Below are 24,150 nucleotides of genomic sequence, written 5' to 3'. Positions count from 1 at the left end.
TAAATGAAGTTTCTTCCAGCACTTAAAAATAAGGAGTCTGCACAGCAGTAGTGGGTATTTCAATAATTTCCTTATGTTTACAGGGAGTTGGAAATTTCCAGTGTGTGTGGAGTATGTTGGAATATACTGATGTTTGGGAGAAGCTGTCCCAGACAAAAAGTACAAGTGCCTCTACTGTGGCTTTTGTAAAGAAAAGATTGAAAACTCAATCAGTGCTGAGCATTACCAACTTGAAGGGAAATGATCCTCTGCAATTTTCTTAATAGCTCTTTGATCATACTGAAAACAGTTGCCTGTGGAAAAAGCATCCTTTCAAAAGCTGTGGTATTTCACTGCTATTAGGACAGCAAACGAGTAAGGACAAGGGGAAAACAAAAGTAATGAAGCCATTGTAGATTTCCTGTGAAACTGCAGGATTGCAGCCATCCCACGATGCTGGGACATATCTTCTTCCTTAATGAAGTTTTGGGAAAAGTCATCTTGCCTTCAGAAGCTTGGAATGTGGTTTCACAATTATACCATGGGTGACCTTTTACTGTGCCTGCTGTTGACGATGAAAATAGTCTTGCTTCATTAGGGTGTCACCTCCACCTTCTAATTCAGATGCTACTTCCTGGCATTTCTGTAGTGCTTTAATTTAAAGGTAACGATTTAATTAAGCTGGAGAACTACCCAGCAAAGTAAATGAGTCTCACTATCCCACTACAGAAGGGGAAACCAAGTTGCAGAATGCTGGTGATTTGCTTGTGGTAATGGAGTTAGAGGCACAGCCTTGGCTGGTATCAGTTCATCCTTGAGGTTCTCCATCCCTGTCACACAGTATGTCACAGACTTTGGTCTGCTGGTTTTGTCCTTTAAATGTCTGCAACTTGCTAATAACTATATTTGTGTTAATTAGCCTCTCATTACAACACATAGTTGCAAATCAAATGCCATTCTTTGAAGATACATACATGCAAATGATCACTGAAAGTTGAAAGTCAAGTTTACAACTATGTAGTACAGACTCCAGCTGAAGGGTTAGGAAAGGTTCAGCACTAACTCTCAAGTGCAAAGACATTCAAGAGGTTGTGAGCCAAAACTGCTTCTTTTTACTTGTGAGCTCACATTTCTGATACTCACATAGTGCCCCATTGAGTGTTTCTTAGTGAATGTAGTCAGAGAATTCACATGGACTGGGATAAAAAGAGCCCCTTCTCCCCTTGTAACAAGACTGTGCTCAGTGCTTATAGCTTCAGGGAGGGAAGCGTTAAGAGGCAGTGCAAGCACCCAGGACAGAGCTCTGGAAGGAATGTAATGCTGGAAAATACTAGAAAATAATAATGACAGAATGCACTTGAGCCTGCAGTGCCGCCAGCTCACACACGTGAGAGTTTGTGAAAGGATGACAGTGTTTTACTGGGGCAGCAGGGACCTGCTACTGACTCCAAATTCAACAAGTCCTGCCTTGGGAGCAGAAGTAAGACTTGAAGCTGGTGCACTTCAAAAGCAGGAGACAGAAGGTGCTGTGCAGCAGTGGGGGGACTGTTCCATAGCATCTCGTTCCCTGGTGTTCTGTTTTCCCTGTGTGATGGCTTTATTGCAAAGGCTGCTGCTTCCTGTTTGCTGCTTCTTATGCGAGTTGGCAGGATTTGTTCCAGAGTATTTTACATTTCAAGTGAAGTCTTATTATGTTTAATCATAGTATTTTTTTCTTCCTTGTGCTGTAGGTTTGCCAGATAGTAACTTTGTTATTATGTGCAGATTTTCCTGTTTGACTCTGAGATCCTCTTTCATGCATGTTGATTAATTTTATCCCCAAAGCATCCAAGACATCACAGCCAGAGAATGTGGCCTTTATTACATGGAGTTAATATACTCATAAATATTGAGTGTGTTCTTAGGAATAATGTAATGATCTTATTAGTCCCTTCATCTCTGTGACTGTCAATACCAGCAGCTTTGTGATAAAGCTTCTCTGGTCAAAAGTGTGGGAAATCTCTAATCATTCCTTCAGAGTTTTCAAATACTATACCAAACTGCAATAGGGTTAAATTCTATCACTCAACTTGTATAATAAATGGTAATAACTGAGAACATTTACTCTTCATTTTTTCTGGTACACTGTGCTTGAGAAGCAAATAAGCTGCTGATGACGTAGCATGGTGGGTTATAAATTTGAACAGATATTGTTAGAAACTGGTGACTTTTCCTGTAATATGAAATCCCATAGCTCTTGCCTGGTATTTCAATTGCTGAGGAACTTGTGGTTGAAAGGTGTTCTAATGTATTACCTGCATCAAATTAGGTTTGTAAAGGTTGTGAGGTTCCTTATAACTATCAGGAAAAACTCTTGGTTCCTGTTCAGGAGATTTAAAGAAAAAAACATGATTTTATTTGACAGATAAAAATTAGGAACCCCTGATATTTTTTTTTAATCAGAAAAAAACCCACCATTTTTTGGAAAGTACTTATTTTCCACATCTATGATATATCAGAGAGCTGCAGGCCAAGGATGGAGAGTCAGAGGAACACAAGAGACAGCACTGGTCACTGGGAGAGGCCCTGGAAGATGAGCAGATGGAGCATTTTGGGAGGCAGTATAGCCAAGGGGTGAGGAGGGATTTGAGGCAAGAAAGGGGCAGCTTTCAACAAGAGGTTACAAACAGCATCTTCCAAACATGATGAGTGTCACAGGAGAAAGGATGAAGGTGTCTGTTGGAAATGGATACAGGAGGATGATGCCCTGCTGGCTGAGAGAGTTTAGTGGAAATTGGCACTATAGATGTAGGGTGATGAATGTTCTAGAAAAAATAATGTGTGTGCAAAATGAGTTCTACAGAGAACCTGTGAGGTGCCTAAGGGGCCACGGAAGTTAATGGGAGCTAAGTAAAATGGGCTTGGGCTCAGAGCCCAGAGAGGTGTAAGTGAGGTGAACAGCACCTCATGGTTTCCAGAGAAGTCTGAGTACAGATTTTGGCATGGACCTCGCCTGTAAATTGGATTTTTGGTGAACTGGTCTGAAATTCTTGGTCTGAAAATCAAGAGGCAAATCTGAGACAGGTAGGGGCAAAATAAGAGAAAGAAACCCCCAAACAACCCACACCAAACAACAATCCCCCAGTCATTACTACTGAGTTCTTCACTACTAGATGCCTCCTTTGACTTCAGTGCTGTAAAACATCTCACCCTGCAGTTCATCAGCTGGATGAGTACCCTACCTAGAACTGCTGAACTGCATGCATGGTTTTTCTTTTCTTGACACATCTGTTTCCATTGTTATTTTGTGTGTGTTTTTGTCTGATGTAACCCAGCTATTTCTGTAGGGTTGCAGAGAAAGGAAGTGAAAGGGAGGGAGCACCAATATCTGTGCTCCTGGTTTTACAGCAGTATATAAAAAACCAGGAGGATGGGAATGTGGGGGATCCTGGCTGACTGAAGGGATGCAGAATCCTTCCCACTCGTGGTCATGACTTTGGGCCTGCCTGTCACCAGTCAGGAGTGGCTGGAGGTTTCTTTTGGAAGGCCCTTGAATGAGCTGTCCAGGATGCTCTGGTGGCTCTTTCCACTCTTCATGGTGCTGTGTGTTTCATGGAAGCCTCTGCACAAGGCAAGGCTGGAACCACCACGTTATCTCTCACTATATAAAATGACAGAGTAAGGAATGGAATTCTTCTGTCAGGCTGAACCTTCTAGTCAGCAGTGGGGCATGTCAAGAGAGCAACGTAGCTACTCCCACCTATTCTGTACTTCTGGTTTTGAGGAGTTAAGTAGCAATCCTCCTTCTCCAGAACTGATCTCCTGCACAACTGAAATCATAGAGCAATTTTAGCTTTAGAGAAGGACAGAAATACAGAAGAAAAACTAGGCTTTATGCCTTGCCTGTCCTAAGTTCAGGCTTGAGCAATTTGAACATACCAGGATTGTGTTGTTGGTGAGCAATACTATCTCCCATAGAGATTTTTTGTTTCTTTCTTCTTTTTTTGTATTTTTTTTAAATACATTTGTTGTGCTTCTGCTGGTGGCCAGCAACTGCAGTAGCTGAACAGAAGATCAGGGGGTAAAGATCAGTGTTTATCTCGAGAATAGCTGCAGCTTGGAGCTTGGCTTGGCAGAGTGAGAGAACCCCATGCTGGAATGAAAATCCTTTCAGCCTTGGCATGTGATGATTTTTTGTTTAATTTTTTTATTTTAAGGCTGCATTGAACCAAAGCTGCAGTAATCCATCTTACTCCTTGTTTAGGCTTCTGCCAATAATTATGTAAATAACAGATCACAGTTAATTATTTGTTTCATAGCTTCCTATTTTCTCTATTTGTATTAATAACATGTCATTATTGTCTTAGAATACAGCTGTGTGTTCTTGGCAATATGGAAAACAACAAAAATGGGTGAACTGACAGTGGCGACAGGACTCTGTGTCTGTGTGAAGTCTGCAGGGCCTGAAATTAAACCTGCCTGAAGGTTGACTCTGATTCCCATGGCTGTCCTGAGATTTGCTGATCTGTGCTCTCTGCATATTCTCCTTTCAGAGGAGTGATCCTTCAGGAGGGTTTGCCAACAAAGCAGTCTGGATCTGAAAGGGGGGGCAGTGGGGGGGGGTCTTGCCCTATTGTTGATTTACAATTTTCATTTCTCTCTGCCTGTCACGTTTCCATTTCATGATTTGTGCCTGTGTGGTGGTGATGACCTTGGAAGTTTTGCTTTTAATCCTGGGTTAGGCAGCTGCTTTAGTACAGCTTTCCTACCAGGTGGGCAGTTTGGGAAGTTCACAAATCACTGTGTGCTCTTGCTCTTTTCCTCTTCAGTGAGACTTTTCATTTGAAAATGGGAGACTATGACAGGATTTCTCTTCTAATAATTCTGCCTAAGATACTGTATTCTCATTTTCACATTGCCTTTAGTGTTGGGTGTTTTTTTCCAACAGACTGGTGCTTGTAAACTTTGCCCCAGCCAGACCCACTGGGGCTTGGCTGTCCCAGGCTGTAGGATGTAAATAATTTGATGTGACATCCGCTGACCAAGTGCCACTGCTGTCCAACCCTGGGCAGGTTGGTGGATGAATCGTTGCTTATGGGATGCTGAATCAGAGCTGCTTAAGCACTTTGGGCCAGGCACTAATTTTGTGCAGTTTCGTGCATGTTCTCAGTGCTAAATAATAATTAATACAGAATTGCAACACTATTAATAAATACCAACTGTGCACTATTGCACCAGTGTGGCTCATAAAGAGGGGGCATTGCCTGTGTTGGTGTGCTGAGCTATTAGAAGTCAAATACTGTGCAGTTATACCAGTGTTAAAACATTTCTAATAGTCTTGTTATTTCCGTCTAGCAGCCAGAAATGCTGACTAACTTTCAGGATAACCATCTTTTATATATTCAGGAAACAAAATACCCAAGGGCCACTGGTGACTGACAGCTACAGTGTTCTGATTAAAACTGACAGTTCCTGATCAGCTCCGTCTTGGATGTGTTAGTTCCTTTTCTCATGGGGAAGAGAAGACAGAGGACAAAAAATTATTTAATGTAATAGTATTAGGATATGAGACTTTTTGTTTTCCTTTGCAATTTTTCAGGAATTTGTCACTCAGAAGTACCAAGCAAAGTATCTGAGTAATAGTGCTTGGAAGGGCAAACATTAATCTCTCCATGATGACTCTCTTATAACAAGGTACAGAAAATGCCAAGTATTGGCTCCTAGTCATTGATTTTTGACTGTAAGAACGATGTGCTGAGGTTCCTGAGCTTCTGATGATCAGTTAATATGTGGTGTTTGCGTGTTTTATTCCCAGCTGGTATTAGGACAAGGAAGATGGGGTTTTTCCCCTCTAAATAAGAGGAATAGTGGTGCTTTGCTCATCTGCACTTACGTACGGACTGCACAAGCAATTAGTCAATCCCTAATGAAAAACCTTGAGTCAGTGCTCAGAACATGAGGTTGTTGGGAGCCACTGGGCACCCAGCCACTGGTGCCTCACACAGAGAGTGCATCTCCTGCTCTCCTCCCTTGCCCTTCTCTCCAACACCATTTCTTAGTCATTGAGGATATAACCAACTCTATTTCCTTTACCTCTTTGTTTATTTAATCTCCTTTTTACACATACAGAGATGCTACATGCTCAGGAGCAGTTAGCAACACCTGCCCAGCATATGTTGCTGTGTGCTTTTCGGCTCTGGGGTGTACCTTGAACTGTACAGAAGCTGCAAAAGCAATAAAATTAACGAATTCTCTTCATTACTTCATTATAGCAGGATCTTGGCAGATGTGCTAAGGTTTAGGGTCACTTGCTATTTCCTTCATGAAACATATTTTTATGTAGTCAAAATTTTCACCTCTTACATGTTGGCATTTCCATCTGGGCATAAATGAGTGTTGCTCAGTTACTTTGTAAGCTGGGGCCAGTTTTGGAAGGTCATGCACTGCTTTATATGTGCTTTAACACCCTCCTACCATGAAGGCAGACCTTCCATGACTTAAATTTTGGGTCATGCTCTTAAGCTGCTGGAGTTGAGGGCATTGAAGAAGTGGCACTCTTAGAAGCTAAAACACTTTTCCAAGTCAAGTTAAAATTACATTTGTTCTTAAAGGTGTATTGAGATGCATGTGGTATTAAGGCACATTTTTTGTCAGCTCTTTAAGGTGCAGTGGGATTACTTTATGTTACTACAAAGCTACTAAAATTTTCAAGTTTTTGGACTGTGAATCAAGAGAGTTGCAACAGCTGCTGGAGAAAAGAGAGGTAAATCACTTTTGGTCTGCATTTCATTGTGCTTTTTAAACTTCTGTCTGGAAGTGGCCAAAATTAGTAATGCTCCTGCAGTCATACTATGTTCAAAAATACCTAATGGTTCAAATGTCAAACTGCACCTTATTGCAAGCTTACATTTGCCTCTCAAGTGTGCATTTAAATCACTTGCATTGCTGAGAGCCACTTAACAAGAATAAATTAGAAGTGGAGCTGACGTTTGAATAAAACCAGAAGTTATGTGAGTGGCTGGGGAAAGGTCTCTGTCTGTAAGCACGTGCAATGAAATCTGAATCAGGATTTAACATTTTTGCTTTAAATATTTAGTCAAGCTCTATGATACCATCCCTTCTCATTTATTTGTGAATGGGAAACACATCCATCACCATTTAGAAATTACTGGGCTTTGTAAGCTGAAGATGTCTGGTTTTACTCACTCAGATCTTTGCAATTGAGGCACAAACCCCTTCAGTCCTGAGTGGGAGAGATTTCCTGGGCCACTGCTGCCTGTGGGGGAGGTTTGTGTGCACGGCAGGGCCCAGCAGTGCGAGAGCTCGGATTGTCCAGGCACTCACAGATGTTCTGCCTGTGGTCAGAAACACCAGGCAGGCTCAGCCACGGTGTGGACACCACCAGTTCTTAGATTTGGATCACTGATCTGATAATTAAGATGTTTGTAAATTCCATTAATCACTTTTGGCTGGCAAGTCCTCTCTTTTTCAATGCTCCAGTTCTCTTTGTAGATTAAAACAAATGCATAAAAGTTTTTGCTTGAATGAAGGAAGCTGCTAAGAAGAAAATTTATTATTTTATTTTATTTTATTTTATTTTATTTTATTTTATTTTATTTTATTTTATTTTATTTTATTTTATTTTATTTTATTTTATTTTATTCTATTTTATTCTATTTTATTCTATTTTATTCTATTTTATTCTATTTTATTCTATTTTATTTTTTATTGCTTTCAGGTGTTTCTTCTATTCTGCAGGATCATGGTTTGGGTGGGTTTTTTTTGATCAGTGCCTTTGACATAATATAGAAGATCCCTGTTTGCAGCTTCCATTCAAACATGTGGACTCCAGTTGCCTCTGCTATTATTGAGTCATCAAGACAGGAGAACTAAAATACAGTTCTTACAGTCATGCAGGAAGTTTCTATTTAAAAAAATAGGTTTATAAGTATGATGTTTCTAAAATATATTGGCTCCTTTGTAATTACACACTTTAGATATTAATACATATAATTACAAAAGTATAATTAGACTCTGGTAGGTAGTGTCATAACAATTTTAAGGTAGATTTAAAAATATCTTGTATCTAAATATCCCAACTAGAGCGATCTTTCTTCTTTAGTGATATTCTTGGGCTTAGTCTGGAGGACCTAATCCTAGACTCTGGGTTTTTTGCTTTGGGTTTTTTTTTTTCCCTTTTAACCCAGAATTCAATAGAGACTGAATTGTTCCGTCTTTAAAGGAACAGTCCCAGGGTTCTTCTATAAGATTTCAGGGCTAGAGGGTAACAAGAGCACACTTTGGATAATTTTAGGTTAGAGATTATTGTTACAAAAGAGTCTCCTGGCAGTTGTTAAAAAGCCGGGTAGTAAAAGCCTTGGTTGGCTGAAAGAGTGCAGCACCCACAGGCGATCGGGACAGTGCGAGTGGGGGATGTCCCAGACCCTCCTGCCCGGACCCGTTCCCCTTTAAATGCAGAACTGCCTCTTTCCAGCCCCGATTGCCGTGCGGTGTGTGGTTTGCTGAGGGGAAAGCGAGTCATTTGTCGTGTCCCAGAGGCTCGGGCCGTGTCAGCTGCCTGGTGCTCCTGTCATCTCACGGAGATGCTGCTCAGGGCCCTGTGCTGAGACCGCAGCTGCGGGCGCCAGGACCTTCCGCATGGGTGCCCAGAGGGTCCTCGCTCCTGTCTTTGCTTTCCTCCCCTCCCTCCCCCCGGCTTTCGCTTGTGAGTAATCAAATGAAGCAGCGGCAGCAGAGAAGAGCAGCTCTGTTTGAAGCTGTCCCTGCAGAATGTGCACACAGATTTCATCGCCTGCACCTGCCGTGTCTGGCTGCTGCTGGGACCTCGTGTGCCAGCAGCCTGCACTGATAAGCGTTCCCTGTTCCTTCCATCCCAATTAATAGTTTTAAGGACACTTAATTCTTTGCCAGCCTTGTAAAGCTTGTCTTTGTCCATAAACACTCTGCATTATTTTTGTAAGGGTCCAGTAGAAGAGTGCTTTCAGAGCATGTAATGAAAGCTAGAGCAGGCAGTGTTAGGAGGTTTCTGTTGAACACATAAAGGCAGCGCTTGCTGGGCAGTGATAGCTGTGTGAGGATGCTGTGTCATTGGAGCTGGAGCAGTCACTCATGCAACACTGCAGACTTCTCTTTGAAAGCCTTTGTAGGTCGGTGAAGCCTTTCTTGCTGTTTCTATTGAGGTCCTTGGGCATTGTGCCTTCCCTGGAGTACAGGACTGCTGCCCTTTCCCTGTGCAGGACCCGGTGCCAGCCGCAGCAGCTGCCGTCTGGGCAGGGTGGGGATGCAGCAGCGCGAGTGTGGAACAGGCACCAGGCTGTGGGACTTGCCAGGGCTGTGCAAGTCCTTCCTCTGTGCTCCTCACTGCCTGATGAACTCCTTGGAGTCAAACCAGTCTAAAACCACCGCCTCCATCACTACTTACAGGGGTATTTCCTTATGTCACAGAGCTGTCTCATTGAAATATTTTATGTATCAAAGTACTGACTCGTTCCAATCCAGAATTCTTTGGTTCTCTACGGATGTGTATCCACTCCCTTTCTACCAGCAGTGGGACAGGATGAGTGCAGAGCCCTGCTTAGACTAAGCATTAAACAGTGGTGTTTGCCTTCCTCTGGGGTTCACTGCTGCTACCAAGGGTAACTTTTCATGTGAAGGATAATTTCCATTTGTGCAGCAGGTGATGCAATGAGTGTTACAGGTAACAGTACCCATGGAAGGGTGGCTCTCTACTGGAATTGGAGAACATTAGTGGAACTGAACAGGGTGCAGCCTCCCTCATTGATTCTGCTGTTGCATTGTTAAAAACGTGATAATCTTTTTAGCTGCTCAGTCTCTCCCATTGGTAATTGCTAAATGTAGTTGCTTATGTACAAGCAAGCTCAAACAATGGAAAATATATGAAATATGAACCCTTTCTTTGTGCTGGGGTGGGAACATTTATCTCGCTGTGGTGAGGAATGTTCACCTCACATTTCCTAACATTGTGTTCAGCAGATGAGCTGTTTCCTCTTTCTCCTTCAGGTTTTGGTCTCTCCATTGGGGACAGGGCTGAGGCCGTGCTTAGATGGGCTGTTAGAGTAATTATCCAAATGAACAGGCATGGCTTTAAAGATGCTGTTGTGTGATTTTATTGTTATTGAGTGGAGGGGTGGAAATTGGTTTGGGTCTTGTTTTGTTTTTCCATAGTTCAGTCTATTGACATGTAGATGGGTGAGAGCCAGTTTGGGAAAGAGCTGCCTTTTGACTCTAGTAGTGTCCCCAGTTGGGAGAAGACTGAAAGAATGTAAGGGAACCTAAAAAAACCAAAAAAAAACCAGAGCTAACAGCCTCCAGTCAAGCAGCATGTTTGCAAAGATGATGGAAATTATCATGTGGCTACTCAATTTTATCTTTGCTGGGTGATTCTGTCACTGTTAAATGACTGAGGCTGAGAGAAACCTCCTTGTACAGGCACGGGCATAATTTCACACATCCTAGGGTAAAGAGAGTAAATTATGGAGAAACATTGTTCTTAAACAGTCTCAGCCCAATTTCATGGAAACTTGAGCAAAATATATACAAACCCTCTTTTTTTTTAAAAAAAAAAAATGAGGTTAAGATTAACCTCATCTTAAAATAGAGATGAGGTTAAAAGGAGACTGTGTCTAATTTTGTTTGTCGCTTCTGGTGACTTGAATTCCTCAGAAATTGCTGGTTTGTCTGCAGATCTGTAATTCCCGCATGCTGTAATTTTGCCTTTAGAAATGTTGGCCATGGGCAGCTCTCTCTTTCTGAGCTGGAATTTTGAACACTTCTGAACACTTTTCAGCATGGTTTTTCTCTGTTTGGTGGAGCTGGAGGCTCCTGCCCTGCCGGGAGGATGAGCAGCTCTGGGTTTGCTGGGACAGAACGCCCTGGGAAGGCAGTGAGGATGAGCAGGGCTGCAGGAGGTGCCTGCCGTGAGTGCCGAGGCAGCACATGGGTTGTGTGTTAGCTGTAAAGTTTGTACCCTTGGAAAGCAGTGTAACCATCCAGCAGAAGGGTGTGCTGGAGAAACAGGCTGTCCTCTTCTGCAGTACTTCAATATGTGAGATCAAGATACTATGGGGACAATTCTGAGGCATTTGTCATGGAAAATCCAAGAATTTTCCAAATAATGTGCCCTGCTCTTTAATTCCTATCAGCTGCTAGAAGGATCAGCAACTGCTATGAGCCTTTGGCTGGTTTGAAATCGTTAGCTACATGCTTTGAGGTTCAGCTAGCACCCAGTCTCTTCATTTTATGCCATATGTTTAACTGTTACATCATAAACTGAAAAAATGTATCATTTTTAATCAAACCTCAGAACTTGAAATGCTGATATGAAAGGAGAAATGGATATGAGTTGCACTTTGATCTGGTTTTCATCATTTCAGTTTGGTTTCATCTTGGTTTTGTTGGGGGTTTTTTGTTGGATTTGGGGTTTTTTTGAGAAATTTAACCTTACTCTTTGTTGATTGCTTTTTACATCAGTTTTATCTCTTGGCATCTCTTGCTGTTATGCCTATTAATACTCTCATAGCCTTAGTATGGATCTCTCAAGTAAGAGGACATGACAAGTAAATGCAATTAATTCAGCTCTTCAGGGGCTTATGAGGTAACTGAAGCTGTGGATGGAGGTCAGTCTCGAAGTATCAAGATACTTTCAACTCTTGGTATTTTGACTTTTCTGCTCAGCTCTAAAATTTGCCAAAGTCTTGATGCTCACTAAAGTGGTCATGGATGCCTCTTGAATCTGGACTGCCTTGGGAGCCTCTTTGGTTATCCAGTAATTATGTACTGCTTCCATTTACACTTAGGAACTGCAGTTAAGGGCACTGCCGTGCTGGTGTCGGGAGATTGGAGCTCTGCTCAGCACGTAGATCACCTGTGGCATGGGTTCCTTCACTGGAATTTCCTTACCTCAGCCTCTCTGCCCTTGGCAGCCCTCAGTGATAAGGCTGACCATCCCCATCTGCTCCTCAACAAACGAATGGGGTTTTATCTTGATTAATATGAAGCAGAATATGGGCCTGCAGTGTTCTCTTGTGCAGGCACGGGGATGGAGGGAAGGCAAAACCACATGCTGGAACTTCATGAAAGAGGAGTGTGTAATTCAAGCAAAATGCTTTACTCGATAGGCTGCAAGCATCTATTTTTCAAATGTGCTGTGAAATGTTAGTAGTGGGTTTCTATAGAGGCATTTAATTGTGAAAGAGGAATGTTTATTTTGGGTTGAAAAGTTTCAGAAAGGAAAGGATATGCATGTCTTGATCAAAGTTGAGTAATGTCAAGTTTGGAAGGAAAATAGCTGGGCTTAAGTCTCCTCATGTTAGTGTGAATACAGGGCAGTTGCAGAGTGTTTATATTGTACAACTGAGATCTACATTTTACTACTTTATTTTCCTGTGTTAAGATAAATGGGTGAAGGGACAGAGAGCTTGGTTTTGGGCACTGCCATGGAGTGTTGCTGTTTGTATCCCCACAGAGCCCCCGGGGCAGATCCTGTTGCAGAACTCTCTGTGCTCCTCAGCTGCTGCATGCTGGCAGTGGTGCTGGCAGCAGGACAGCAAGCATGAGAGGGAGAGAGGGGAGGCTCAGTCACATCAGGATCCCTCAGCAGGCACACACGGAATACACAATGGCCCTTCTTCCAGGGAGACCATTCTTCAGACCTGCTCTGTGCCCTGGGATAACTAAGCACAGCCTCTGGCTTTGCTCTCCCACCTAGCACAGCAAGGCTCTCTGGCACTTAAAAACTCCTCCCAAACAATCAGTACTCCCAGTGGCCCTGTCAGTTTGTTGTTTATCATTAATAGTGTAGTGCTGGTGATGATGCTGATGTCTGCCTTGTGCTTGGAAACTGGGAACAGCAACCAGGAGGAGTCGATCCTGAAATGGCTTCTCAGAGAAATGGAGGTAGCTGTCATCTACCTGCTCCAGTTGTTTCCAGGCTGCCAGGAAAGTACTGCTGCTCACCTCCTGTTACTTGGCAGAGCTTCCAGTGCTCCTCCAAATGAATAGGCAGTTAATTTGTGAATGAGCTGACTTGCATGCCTAATTTCCTTTCACACCTCTTGTTTGCAACTGATGGAAGTGTGCATTAAAAGAGGAAGCTTTCCCTGGTTATTCTGAGAGAGAGTGTGTGTGTGAAAGGGAGAAAGAGGGCAAGGGCTTTAAGTAAAAATATGTCGATGGAGGGTTTTTAAATACCTGTGTTGGGACAGAAATTTCTGTGTTTCAGAACATATCAGTTCGTATAAAGGATTTGAAGAGGAAATCGATGCAACTCAGAGCACTTTAGAAGGCTCTGGAACTGGCCTGTATCCAGCTGGAGCAATGGAGGTGAGGACTAGGACATGCTTCAGCTGGAATAATGTGTTTGCTCATTTCTGAAGACTTTCTGGAATACTTGTAGGCAGGAGAATTGGTAATTTTGTCTTATAAGGCAAATCAGTCATTGTTTTGTGCAGGGAGGGGAAAGTAATGCAATAACATACATCCCTCTTCCCTTTCCAGGTGATTCTGCTCCCTCTCTGCTCTGGGCATGGCCACACAAGTAGTTGCTTTGGCAGGTGACTCGGGGAGCAGCACTAAGAGGATCAGGGCAGGGCAGGTTTCTGGGAATAAGCAGCTGATAAGCGAAGTACTGGGACACTGTGCTGATCGGATAAGAAAGATTAGGCAATTAAATTTTTGTGGGGGCAAAACCCCAGATAACACCCTTAAGGCATGGTAGCATTTTGTTAACAAAGCAACGGGCAGAGGATTCTATTTACTTGTACCTCTATGGATGCAGAGTTTGTTTTGCAGCTGTTATATTAACCAAAAGAGCCTTGAGCTGATCAGCATCGAATCATAGATTCGTTTAGGTTGGGAAAGATATCCAAGATCAAGTCCAGGCATTCCCCCAGCACTGCCAAGGCCACCACTAGCCCCTGTCCCCAAGTGCTGTACCCCACATCTGTTAAATCCCTCCAGGGATGGGGACTCCACCACTGCCCTGGGCAGCTGTGCCAGGGCTGGACAACCCTTTCCGTGAAGACATTTTTCCTGATATCCAAACTAAACCTCTGGATATCTGTCAGAAGGACAGAAATTATGCATGGTTTTCTTGTATTCTCTTTTCATTTGTGTCTCTATTAGTCTGTGGCCTTGCTGTCTTATGTCTGAGCAAGATTTTTGTGTCAGGAATCATCATTTTTCTGTTTGCAAGAAAAGAAAAGATATGGTGCTGATGTCTGATGGAAATTTACACCCTACAGATAATAATTGCCACAACAGTGGCCACAATAATAAGTAGACCTTTCAATTTTGCTATGAAACCTGAAGATAAATAGCTTTTGTATGTGACAGGATTGTATTCTGGATTTAGAGCCTGTTTTTTTCCTGTTTGGAGGATTTTTTGTACAACCATGTGGGTTTGTAGAGCTTAGTCTTAAAGCAGTCAGTACCAGCTGTTTTAAGGAGAATGCCAGATCTCACAAGAGATGGCATTTCTTAAATCCTACTTCTCTAGAAATCTGGGCTGATTCTCCAAGTGTTTCCTTGGAAAGCCATGGCATGAGGCAAGAGCGTGTGCTGCTGTCAGATGGAAACTAAAACACGACAGACGTTCGCTGGTGACTCAGGAAAGATTTGCCTTATGTGGAACTTCTGTGAAGCTTCTGCTTTCCTTGCTGAAGTGGAGAGCTTTCTCAGGAAATCATAGAATTGTTTAGACTGGAAAAGACCTTTCAGGTCATCAAGTCTGTGCATTCCTAGCACTGCCAAGGTCACCATGTCCCCAAGACCCACATACAGATTACTCCATGTACCTTTATTAACCTCCTTCCTCCAGTTCTACTTTCCAACCCATCTTACACTTGGATGGCCCATTTTCCTAAAATTTGTTGTAAAAATAAGTACTTAAAAATTATATAAGCATGAAGTTTACTAGAAAATGTGTAGCAGGGAATCAAGAAATCCTTTGCATATGTTTAAATAGTGCTTGCAGTGTGAGCCATTAGGCTTAGACTATTTTGTTGGTGCTGTTGCTCCACCACAGCAGAAATCTCATTCCAGCTGCGTATGTGAAGGGTGTAAACATCAGAACTAGCAATTTTCCTCAAGCATTTTCTTTGCATTTGAATGGAGCATAGGAAAAAAGCATCTGATCTGACAAGCAAACCTGATGATAGCTCCAGGAAAGCAGTTTTTTGTTTTTGTTTTCAAAGCAATTTCTGTAGTTTTTCTCTACTTCTCTATTGCAGCATTTAGCTGAATGGTGATACATTCTGCCTCCAGCACACAGCAGGAACCTTATGTCTATAGATGTTTTGTGCAGTCTTTTCTTTTGGCAGTATCCTAGGGTGGTGTGTCCGAGGTGAATATTTTTTCCTCCTCTCTCCCCAAAAATGGCATTAATAACAATATAAAAAGGAGGAAATGATACAAAAAAGAAGGTGGGAGTAGGATGGAGTGTGTCTTCATGTGATAAATGTCTTTCTCATTTCTACCACTTGAATTTTTAACATCTAATGTCTATTGTCCCTCAATATCTGCAGTCCTCCTCCGGGCCCTTAGTGTATCAGAAGAGAGGGAAGAGCAGTTTGTGACCCCACATGTGAGGAGATGAATTAATGGTGTTCTCTGAAATTATGGGCCATTTAAAATGCATGAATTGCAAGAGATTACTCCGTTTCTGCCATTGAGGATATCAAGGTGTATTTTCTTACCTGTAGCAGACACTGATAGGGACACAGCTAAGTCAGGACAGAAACTGAAAGTCAGTTCCAGGTTAAAAAAGGTTGTGTGTGTGTTTTTAAATAATGGCCATATCAAAGTCAAACTGCTGATCATGTTTCTGAACACAGGAGGAAAATCTGCTCTATTTGGTTTCAGTTTCAGTGTGCAAAGAGCAGCTCTGATTCCTCAGTGTCAGTTCCATCACAAAGAGGGAGCAAAATGAGCAGGAGACAGAACAGAAATGAAATCCATTGATTGGGAATTTGAGTTGACATGAAAGCCCAGTTTCTTCGTTTTGGGAGGAGCAGCCCAGATTCCTAGTAGCCAAGAAAGAAAAAAATCAAACTGATTTATTTCTGAATATATAATCTATATCCTGCAGTCCTAGTAAATATAGGATTTTAGGATTTGATTATAGTTACATGTAGAAATTTCTCATGGTTAAAACAGTGTCTTGAGGAAAGATGGATGGTAGCTCTTTGCCAGTCCAACTTCTGAACTGAGTAAATGGGTGACTGTGATCCTTCTGGCTACTAGCATTTATATATATTAGAAGGCTGATAATTTGCCATGTGTTTGCTACGTCTTGGATTTTATGCAACAAGTGCAGCACTGTGATAAGAATTTAAAAGCAGCAGATAGATGTTAGGCACTTCTCCAACCATTTTTGTTCTCTGTCCAACTTTTCCAGATCAACCAGCCCTATGACAGGTCCTCAGAATTGCATCCATTTCCTCGAGGGTCACCAGGTGCCCTCCAAGCATGCCATGGGTATTTCAAACAAGGTGTTAATAAGACTCATTTTCTAGGCAGATTGCTGCTCCAGGTTTATATATGCATTAGCACAAATTATTTTCCCCTTGGTAACTTCTAGTTTTCTATACATATTTTTTGATCCTTATTAAATCTAAGCCTGTGGTTGGGGGTTGCAGGAGTCTGAAGAAGTATGAACAGGACTTTCAAGGTCATCTGCTTGTGAGTTTGTGTTCCTGATTACCATTGCTGTAATGAATGAACAGGTGCCTCATAGAATGAGAAGTAGCACAGAGCAGTTTATCATTTTTCTAAGATTGCATGGCAGATAAAGAAAGTGTATTGGTTTGTCTCCTTTCCCAAACCACTTGCATTTGGTCCTTCCTCACTTCCACTTTCTCTTCCCTGCCAAACCAGGTGGAGCACAGGGAATGTGCAGCTTCTCAGTCGTGCACAAAGCACTTCCAGGCTTGCCAGAGAGAGGAAGAAATTGGATGACATAGATGGAATTCTCTTTTGTTTGATTTCCTTCCTCTCATTGCTGCTGTCATGAACATGTGAAAATTACCTCTAGCAAAACACTTAAGCTGAGATATAATCTGCCAAGGGAATTTGGGCATACAGTACCTGCTTAAAATAACAATAAATTAGACAGTTGGATGCCTTATTCTCAGTGCAGCTTTGAAAGTCTCTGGCTTTAAGTATAATTACAAATAAGATTTAAACGATGTCATTATTTATACAAGCTCGCGATGAGTCATGAATTGCATCTTTCTAAATTAATAAAAAAGATTAATTTTCTCTTGTTTTCATTTCCACCATCCCCAGTACCTTCTGGAGGAGAGCTTAGGGAATAAACTCCTTCTGGGCCCTGGCTGAAAACCATTGCAGTGCGGAGGCTGGGAGGAATGCAGCAGCTCCCCTGGTGGAGCGCCTCCCTCCTGGGGGCACCGGCTGCCTGTCCAGACCTGCCTGGGATCTGCTGGCGTTGGGTGCACTCACGGCGGGGTGTTGGACTGACTTGAAAGGCCCTGGCTAGCGTGGCTTTGGCCTCTCTGGAAGCAGCTTTCCGTGCTGGGGCAGCTCCCCTGTCTCCCTGGTCAGGTCCTCGTGGCTTTATCTGCGCCCACATGTGCTCACACACGCACGGTGTGAGCTGTGTGTGCCACGCTGTGTTCTGTGCTTCTCCCCAGAGCAAACTCCTCCTTCAGCACACAGGGGCTGCGGTCAGCAGTGCTCAGCAGGGCCTCTACAGCCCACCAGGGTGCTCGGGGCCGGGCATGAGTCCCGGCAGGGCCAGGAGCAGGATGAAGTCTGTGCCACACTGAGGCAGGGTCTGAAGCCTCTCCCCACCTCCAGCATGCATGCCCCACAGCAGAATGCTTTACATGGAGTTTCTTATATCCAATATCACTTTATCTGATGGTATCAGTTTTGGTGCTCAGAGTTTGCAGCACTTCCTGAATCCTCATTTACTCTCAATTTACTGACCACACAAGCATTTTGCAATACTGTGCCTTGCCCTCAATACACAAACAGCACTGAGGCGGTTTTCCCTTTTGCCTCAGACTGGCACTGTTTTTATTTCCTCCTTTCTACATTATGCAGCATTCTAATGGACGTGCAACTCAGGTGCTTTATTTTCTGCTTCATTTCCAACTCAAGAATAAATGAACAAAAGGATTGATGTGTTTCCTGACAGAAGTGCCTTTGATACCAGTGACTGAAGAGCAGGACCAGTGTGTGGATTACTGACTCTCCAGATTTAGGTCTGAGTTGCCTTTTACTTTTGAAATGGATCTTTTCTTTTTCTTCTCTCAGTGAGACGGGAGGTTCACAGGACACCAACAGGCTTCTTCATCAAAACTCTGCCTTTTGTGTTCCATTTGGTGGCTAAGCATGTTCTTCCTGACCCCATCTCTTCAGCTGTTTAGGTATTTCTGTGCAAAAGAAGGGTGTGTGTAGGCAGGGAAAGATTGTTTGCTTTATTTCAGTGTTAGTCCCTTGTGTGCAGCACCTGTGACTGATTTTGATTATCTCTGAAGATTTAACAGCTTTCTACTCCTTACATAACATGCTGAGGTAAGGAATGGGAGTTAGGGACTACCCCAAAAGCCAACCACCACCACAGTTACGTGCTGTTTATTTTACCAAATGTGACTGAGTGTTGATTAACAGAAGAGAGAGTTGTAAGGGATAAGGCACACATTTCCAAGTTTATAGATGCAGTGGAATAATACTGCTGGTTTGCTTCTGTATGGAGAGGAGAAGCTGCTATGGCTGACTCTGGACCTGTGATGCAGATGGCTGTTCTGAAATAGAAAAGTCACCATGGCACAGAAAGTGGAATAAAAAATTAAAGAATTTCAGCAATTCCAGTAAATGGAGACATGCATTGCAATGGAAGCAGTTTCTTTTAAACAGAGAGTGTTTTGTAAGTTGGTCTCTCTCTGGATTATTCATTATTCCCCTTCTCCCTAACTGTTTTAATCCGTTGGCAATTTCAGCCACGCTCGAAGGAAGACTTCTTCACGATACAATACTGCTGGAGGTCTGGTAGACATTTGGAGCCAGGCAAAGGAGGGAGTCCCTGTAACATGAGCTTAATGTTTATGAGATGTGAAAGAAACCACAAAGGGAGAAGATTTTGAATATCCACCACCTCTGAAAGAGCTTAGAGATTGCTGTCTCAAGCATAAAGCCATAGAAGAACAGGGATCATTATTTCTACTTTTAGGAAACAACCTTTTGCTATAAACTTGCTGTGATCTGGCTTGTGGGACCTTGCCAAGGCTTTCTTTGAAAAAGATGTGGGCTTCTCTGAGCCCTGTAGTGTGGTTAACTCCTGATCTAGTGATTAGCTGTCCTGACTCCAAGGTGCACCTGTCATTAAGGAATTAATGCACATTTCATGAGCAGAAGCTGAACAAATTAGAGCCTTTTGCTGTTTATAGTTAAGGGGTGAAACTCCTTCTTTAGCTGTATTGCAGTGTCTCCTGAAACAAGTGGAGACTATGTCCTTTATTTCTTCTAGTGCAGTGTTAATTATCACAAATTAAGGTGTAGGTGACTTGCTGACAACAATTTTCAAAAATCTGACTCTTGAGAAATGAAGGGTTCAACGCCACCCTATATTTTAAAAAACCTAAAAACTTTCTATGCAAGGTGAAAGCAAGGAGTTTGTGTGTCCTGGAAAGAACATGCAATTATTAATTTTTCCCAGGTTCCTGTACTCATCTATTTTTTAAGGAATTCATTACTGATCACCCCAAGGGATATTTCATGAAATTTGGTATCACAATGAAGTTAGAGTTGGAACTGTATTTGTCACTGGACGATGCTGAATTTAAGTTTGGCATTCATTGAGGGGCTGCAGTGTGTCCAGAGAAGGGCAGCAGGGCTGGGGAAGGGTCTGGAGAGTAAATCATGTGAGGAGTGGCTGAGAGAGCTGGGGGGCTCGGCCTGGAGAAAAGGAGGCTCAGGGGAGACCCTGTGACTCTGCAGAGCTCCTGACAGGAGGGGATAACCAGGGGAACTCGGGCTCTGCTCCAGGAACAGGGACAGGAGAAAGGGAACGGCCCCAGGCTGGGCCAGGGGAGGCTCCAGGACACCAGGAGGAATTTCCCCATGGAAAGGGTGCTCAGGCATTGGAAAGAACTGCCCAAGGAGGTTTGGATCTGCATCCCTGAAGGTGTCCAAGGAACAACTAAAGGTGGCACTCAGTGCTCTGGGCTGGGTGACAAGGTGGGAATCAGGCAGAGTTGGATTCCATGATCTGGGACATCTTTTCCATCCTCAGTGATTGTGGGATCTCTGGGATGCTTTTAGCACGCTGCAGGAGGAACAAGGGTTGATCTCAGGCTGAGCAGGAAAGCAGCTCCAGGGCAGAGCAGCCCAGGCTGAGGCTTGGGGAAACGCTCAAGTCTCTTTCTGGCTGTGCTCTCAGTTAGATGTGAGCTCAGATGTGTCACTGTGCCTTTCCCTGTGCCCCTTTCCCCGTGTTAAAACAGGCAAAGATACTAACCTAAATGAGAAATACTTGCTACTTCCCGAGACAAAATCACTGTAGAAAAGATGTTTCCATTTGCACAAGTTTTTGTTAAAAGCACAAGTGCTTGTTAATATAATTTCGATGTAATATTTCCCTCTATGACTATGCTCACTATGGTGTGTTTCGCCACAGGAAAGGTTTCCTTTCCTTCAATCCTGGTCTTTTCCTTCAGGGTGGCAGCAAACTTTTGGTTCCTCGTTTTGCCTCGCAACAGTAAAAACACAAGGCAGGCCTGTCATCACAGACAGTGGTTACTGTGAAATCAGACCTTCAATCAAAGGCCTGTATGTCTGCAATCTGAGAGGCTCAGCAGCCTTTATCACCTACCCAACATCTACAAATAAAATTTGAACGTGAAAACTGCTTAAAATGGGTCTGCTTTACCAACAGAGAAATAAAAGCTGGCCTAAATCAGACAGACTCTCCACTAATAAGAGCAACAACAATATTCCTGTCTGGTTTTTATTTGGGATGCACATCTTATAATTAATCTTCCTTCTCCTAAATTCCCTTTCATCTGTGGCTCTTCCAAGCACTTCATGAGAATATAATAACCAAGCCCAAGTGTATCTGTGACACACATGATTATTGTTATTATCTTCATTAGGCTAATGCAGACTCTGAAAGTCTGCATGATCAAGTACCCAAGGTTAAATAGTGATGTAGTGTCAGGATTGAGAGCAGAACAGCCCTGTCTCCTAACTCAGGGTTGAATTCAGGTTTTGCTCTGTCATCTAGGAGTGTGCATCAGTGTCCTGTTACCACAGCCCTTCTCATGGAGGTCCTGTGGCAATGCAGTTTTGGCAAAACCTAAAACCTTGCTGTGAAGGGTTTTAGCTCCAGAAACTGCTGCAAGTTGCACTGAATAAACACTCTATTAAAAACCAGGACAAGCCCTTTTTGTGCTGTGAGGACGTCCTGGTCTCGCTGTAGTAGCTACAAGCTCACACCCCTGACTCCTTGCAGTTCTGGAGAAGCCCTCGCTGTCATGCTTATTTAAGTGTCCCCTGTTCTCATCTGAGTACTCTCATGCAGGTTTATGGTTTTATCCACAGATTTTTGCCATATCAGCTATGGACCTATTGCAGAACACTGTAAATTCTTTACCAGATCATTTTAAGAAGCTAGACCAATGCATTTAAATATCTCCTGTGATAACTCCAGAGCTGGTTTCTTTTCTCTAATAGTGCTGTGGGTAAGCTGTGGGTTCCTTAACAAGCTTTTGTGTCCTACATAGATCTTTGAATATCTGTGTGCTCTTACTAATTACCTGTACAAAGCCACTTGCTTTATTATTGAGATGAATTTAAAGAACTGTGCCTAGAATAACTCATGGACAATTGGGCACCCTATTCAGTCATGACCTGGCACAGCTTGACGAGGACACAGAATAAAATAAAAACACTCAGTGTGTTTCTGTGGGAGATAAATACATGTGAGGAGTGTCCCATTGTTTTGTGCTCAGGGAAGAGTGTTTTAATCTGTGGGAGATGTTGGAGTGGGCAGTGACAGGAGGGCATTTCCACTCATACATAAATTTAAAAATGCCCATGGTTAGAGCTCTGCAGTGGCTGCTTGAAACACTTGTGGCAGAAAGCTCAAGGTGGTTCCAGGAACCAACATGGGCAGTGTATGTAACCCCATTCAGCTTCATCTGTGGGAAAAACATCTCCCTCAGAGCATGTGAGGATGAAACAGGACCTTTTGATTTATTTGCATCACACAGATAGTAGGATTCTTGCAGATCAGTGCACTTGTGATGGGAGAGTTCCCCAGCTGAATACCAGAATGGAGAGAAGGAACAGGAGGAAGGGAATGTTGGATATGGGAAGCTGCTGTAGGGATCAGGGTGGGTGAGGGGACCCCAAAAGTCCTAACTATGGTGCTCTAGAGAGAACAGGGAAAAGAGGTGGATGGAAGGAAGCATTGTGTTACAATGGTCTTGGAGCAGCTTCATCCTCCCTTCTCATCCTCCCTCTTATGAACACAGGCTAAAAGAGTTGGGCTTGTTCAGCCTGAAGAAGATCAGGTTCAGGGGAGACCTCAGAGCCCCTTCCAGTGCCTAAAGGGACTCCAAAAGAGCTGAAGAGGGACTTTGGAAAAGGCCCTGGAGTGACAGAACAAGGGGGAATGGCTTCCCACCACCAGAGGACAGGGATAGATGGGATTTTGGGAAGGAATTCTCAGCTGTGAGGGTGGTGAGTCCCTGGCACAGAGTGCCCAGAGCAGCTGTGGCTGCCCCATCCCTGGAAGTGCTCAAGGCCAGCTTGCACAGGGCTTGGAGCAACCTGGGATAGCAGAAGGTGTCCCTGGCCATGGCAGAGGTTCAGAACAAGATGAGCTTTAACATCCATTCCAACATAAACTATTCCATGACTCTTTATGCAGGATGACAGATTCATGAACCTACCTGCCATGTTCAGACTCTCAGGGGTGTTCAAAGCATATGTCTAAGAGTAAAGGCTATTCTGGGATTACTAAAGTTAGGGTATTTTTTATCTGAGTCCAAAAGCTTCTTCATCTGGAATTTTAAACAAGTAGTTACTTGAAATAGTAGGGCTTTGGGTTTTTTACAGATTTCCTGGTGTCTTAAAAGTGGGTGGCAGCACCAAGTTTGTATCACAGTTTTATCCAGGTTTTAATATGTGGAGCAGATGCTATAGACAATTCCAGCTTTTCCTGCTTGTGCACTTAAAGCCTTTTGAGCCTGTTCAGATCCAGGTCACAGAGGGAGATTTGTGTAGTGGACATTAACATTGCACAGCCACTTGTGAAAATCAGTGTGCAGGAGCACTGAAGATGTGCTCTTAAACCCCTGTACTGGCGTGAAGTTGGTGACAAGAGCTCTTTGTTAGCCCAGGACCATGACAGGGGATGTTTTGTTGTTTGACTGAAATCTGCAGTGCAGAAACCTGCCTGGAATGTGCCTGACATTCCCTGATGGGCTGCTTTGCTCCTGGCTGCTGCACTTCTGCAGATCCCTTTTTACAAGGTACCTCTGCATCTGGCATCTCCCTTGCATTTTGTAAAACCTTCTTTGTGGTAAAAAAAGAACAGGGAGCCCCTTACAATTACATACAATATACCAATGTGCCCTGGACAGCTTGTGATGTTCCAAAATAGCTCCGAGGCATTGCCAAGCAGAGGCAAAATGCAAATGAGAGATGAGATGCAGTCACTTGGAAGTATGTCCAACCCGAGTGCACATTTCTGCAGATTTGATAGAAATCGTCTTAACTGGAGAAATTAGCTGTCATCTGCTGTAAATCATCAGTCACTAATTACCCCAGTTGTTCATTCAGTCTCCCGTGTCATAGAAATGTGCATGGCTGTAGGAGGAAAGGAAGTGGGTAAAAAACCCTCACTTGCTAGAGTGTGGAACTAGAGAACATCGAGGCTTCCTTCCTTTCACCTTCACAACCTTGAAATTTGATTTTTTTTTAGTTTAACAGTTTGAATTTAGTTTTATTATTGTGAAATAATATCAATGAGCTCCAGAGACACAGCTGCTTGTAAATAGAATTGGACATAAAAGCCCAGGCTTTTTGGTGGGATTTGTGTTCCCAACCTGCCTGAAAACCTCAAATGCAACAGGTGCTGTGTCAGAAGTGTGACAGAGCAAGTTCTCATGGTGTGTGAGTGAG

The 24,150-nt window shown here is 43.1% G+C and overlaps 1 protein-coding gene across 2 annotated transcripts in view; it reads left to right on the top strand.

Annotated features, from left to right (window-relative positions):
- LOC134553099 (sphingosine-1-phosphate transporter SPNS2-like) overlaps nt 1-24,150 on the top strand; it is a 133,767-nt gene that overhangs the window by 3,789 nt on the left and 105,828 nt on the right. The gene's annotated exons all lie outside the window — the stretch shown is intronic.

This window comes from Prinia subflava, chromosome 8, assembly GCF_021018805.1.
Source record: "Prinia subflava isolate CZ2003 ecotype Zambia chromosome 8, Cam_Psub_1.2, whole genome shotgun sequence".
NCBI lineage: Eukaryota > Metazoa > Chordata > Aves > Passeriformes > Cisticolidae > Prinia > Prinia subflava.
The sequence above is the reverse complement of the archived record's forward strand: the minus strand, read 5'-3'. Positions and strand labels throughout refer to the sequence as shown.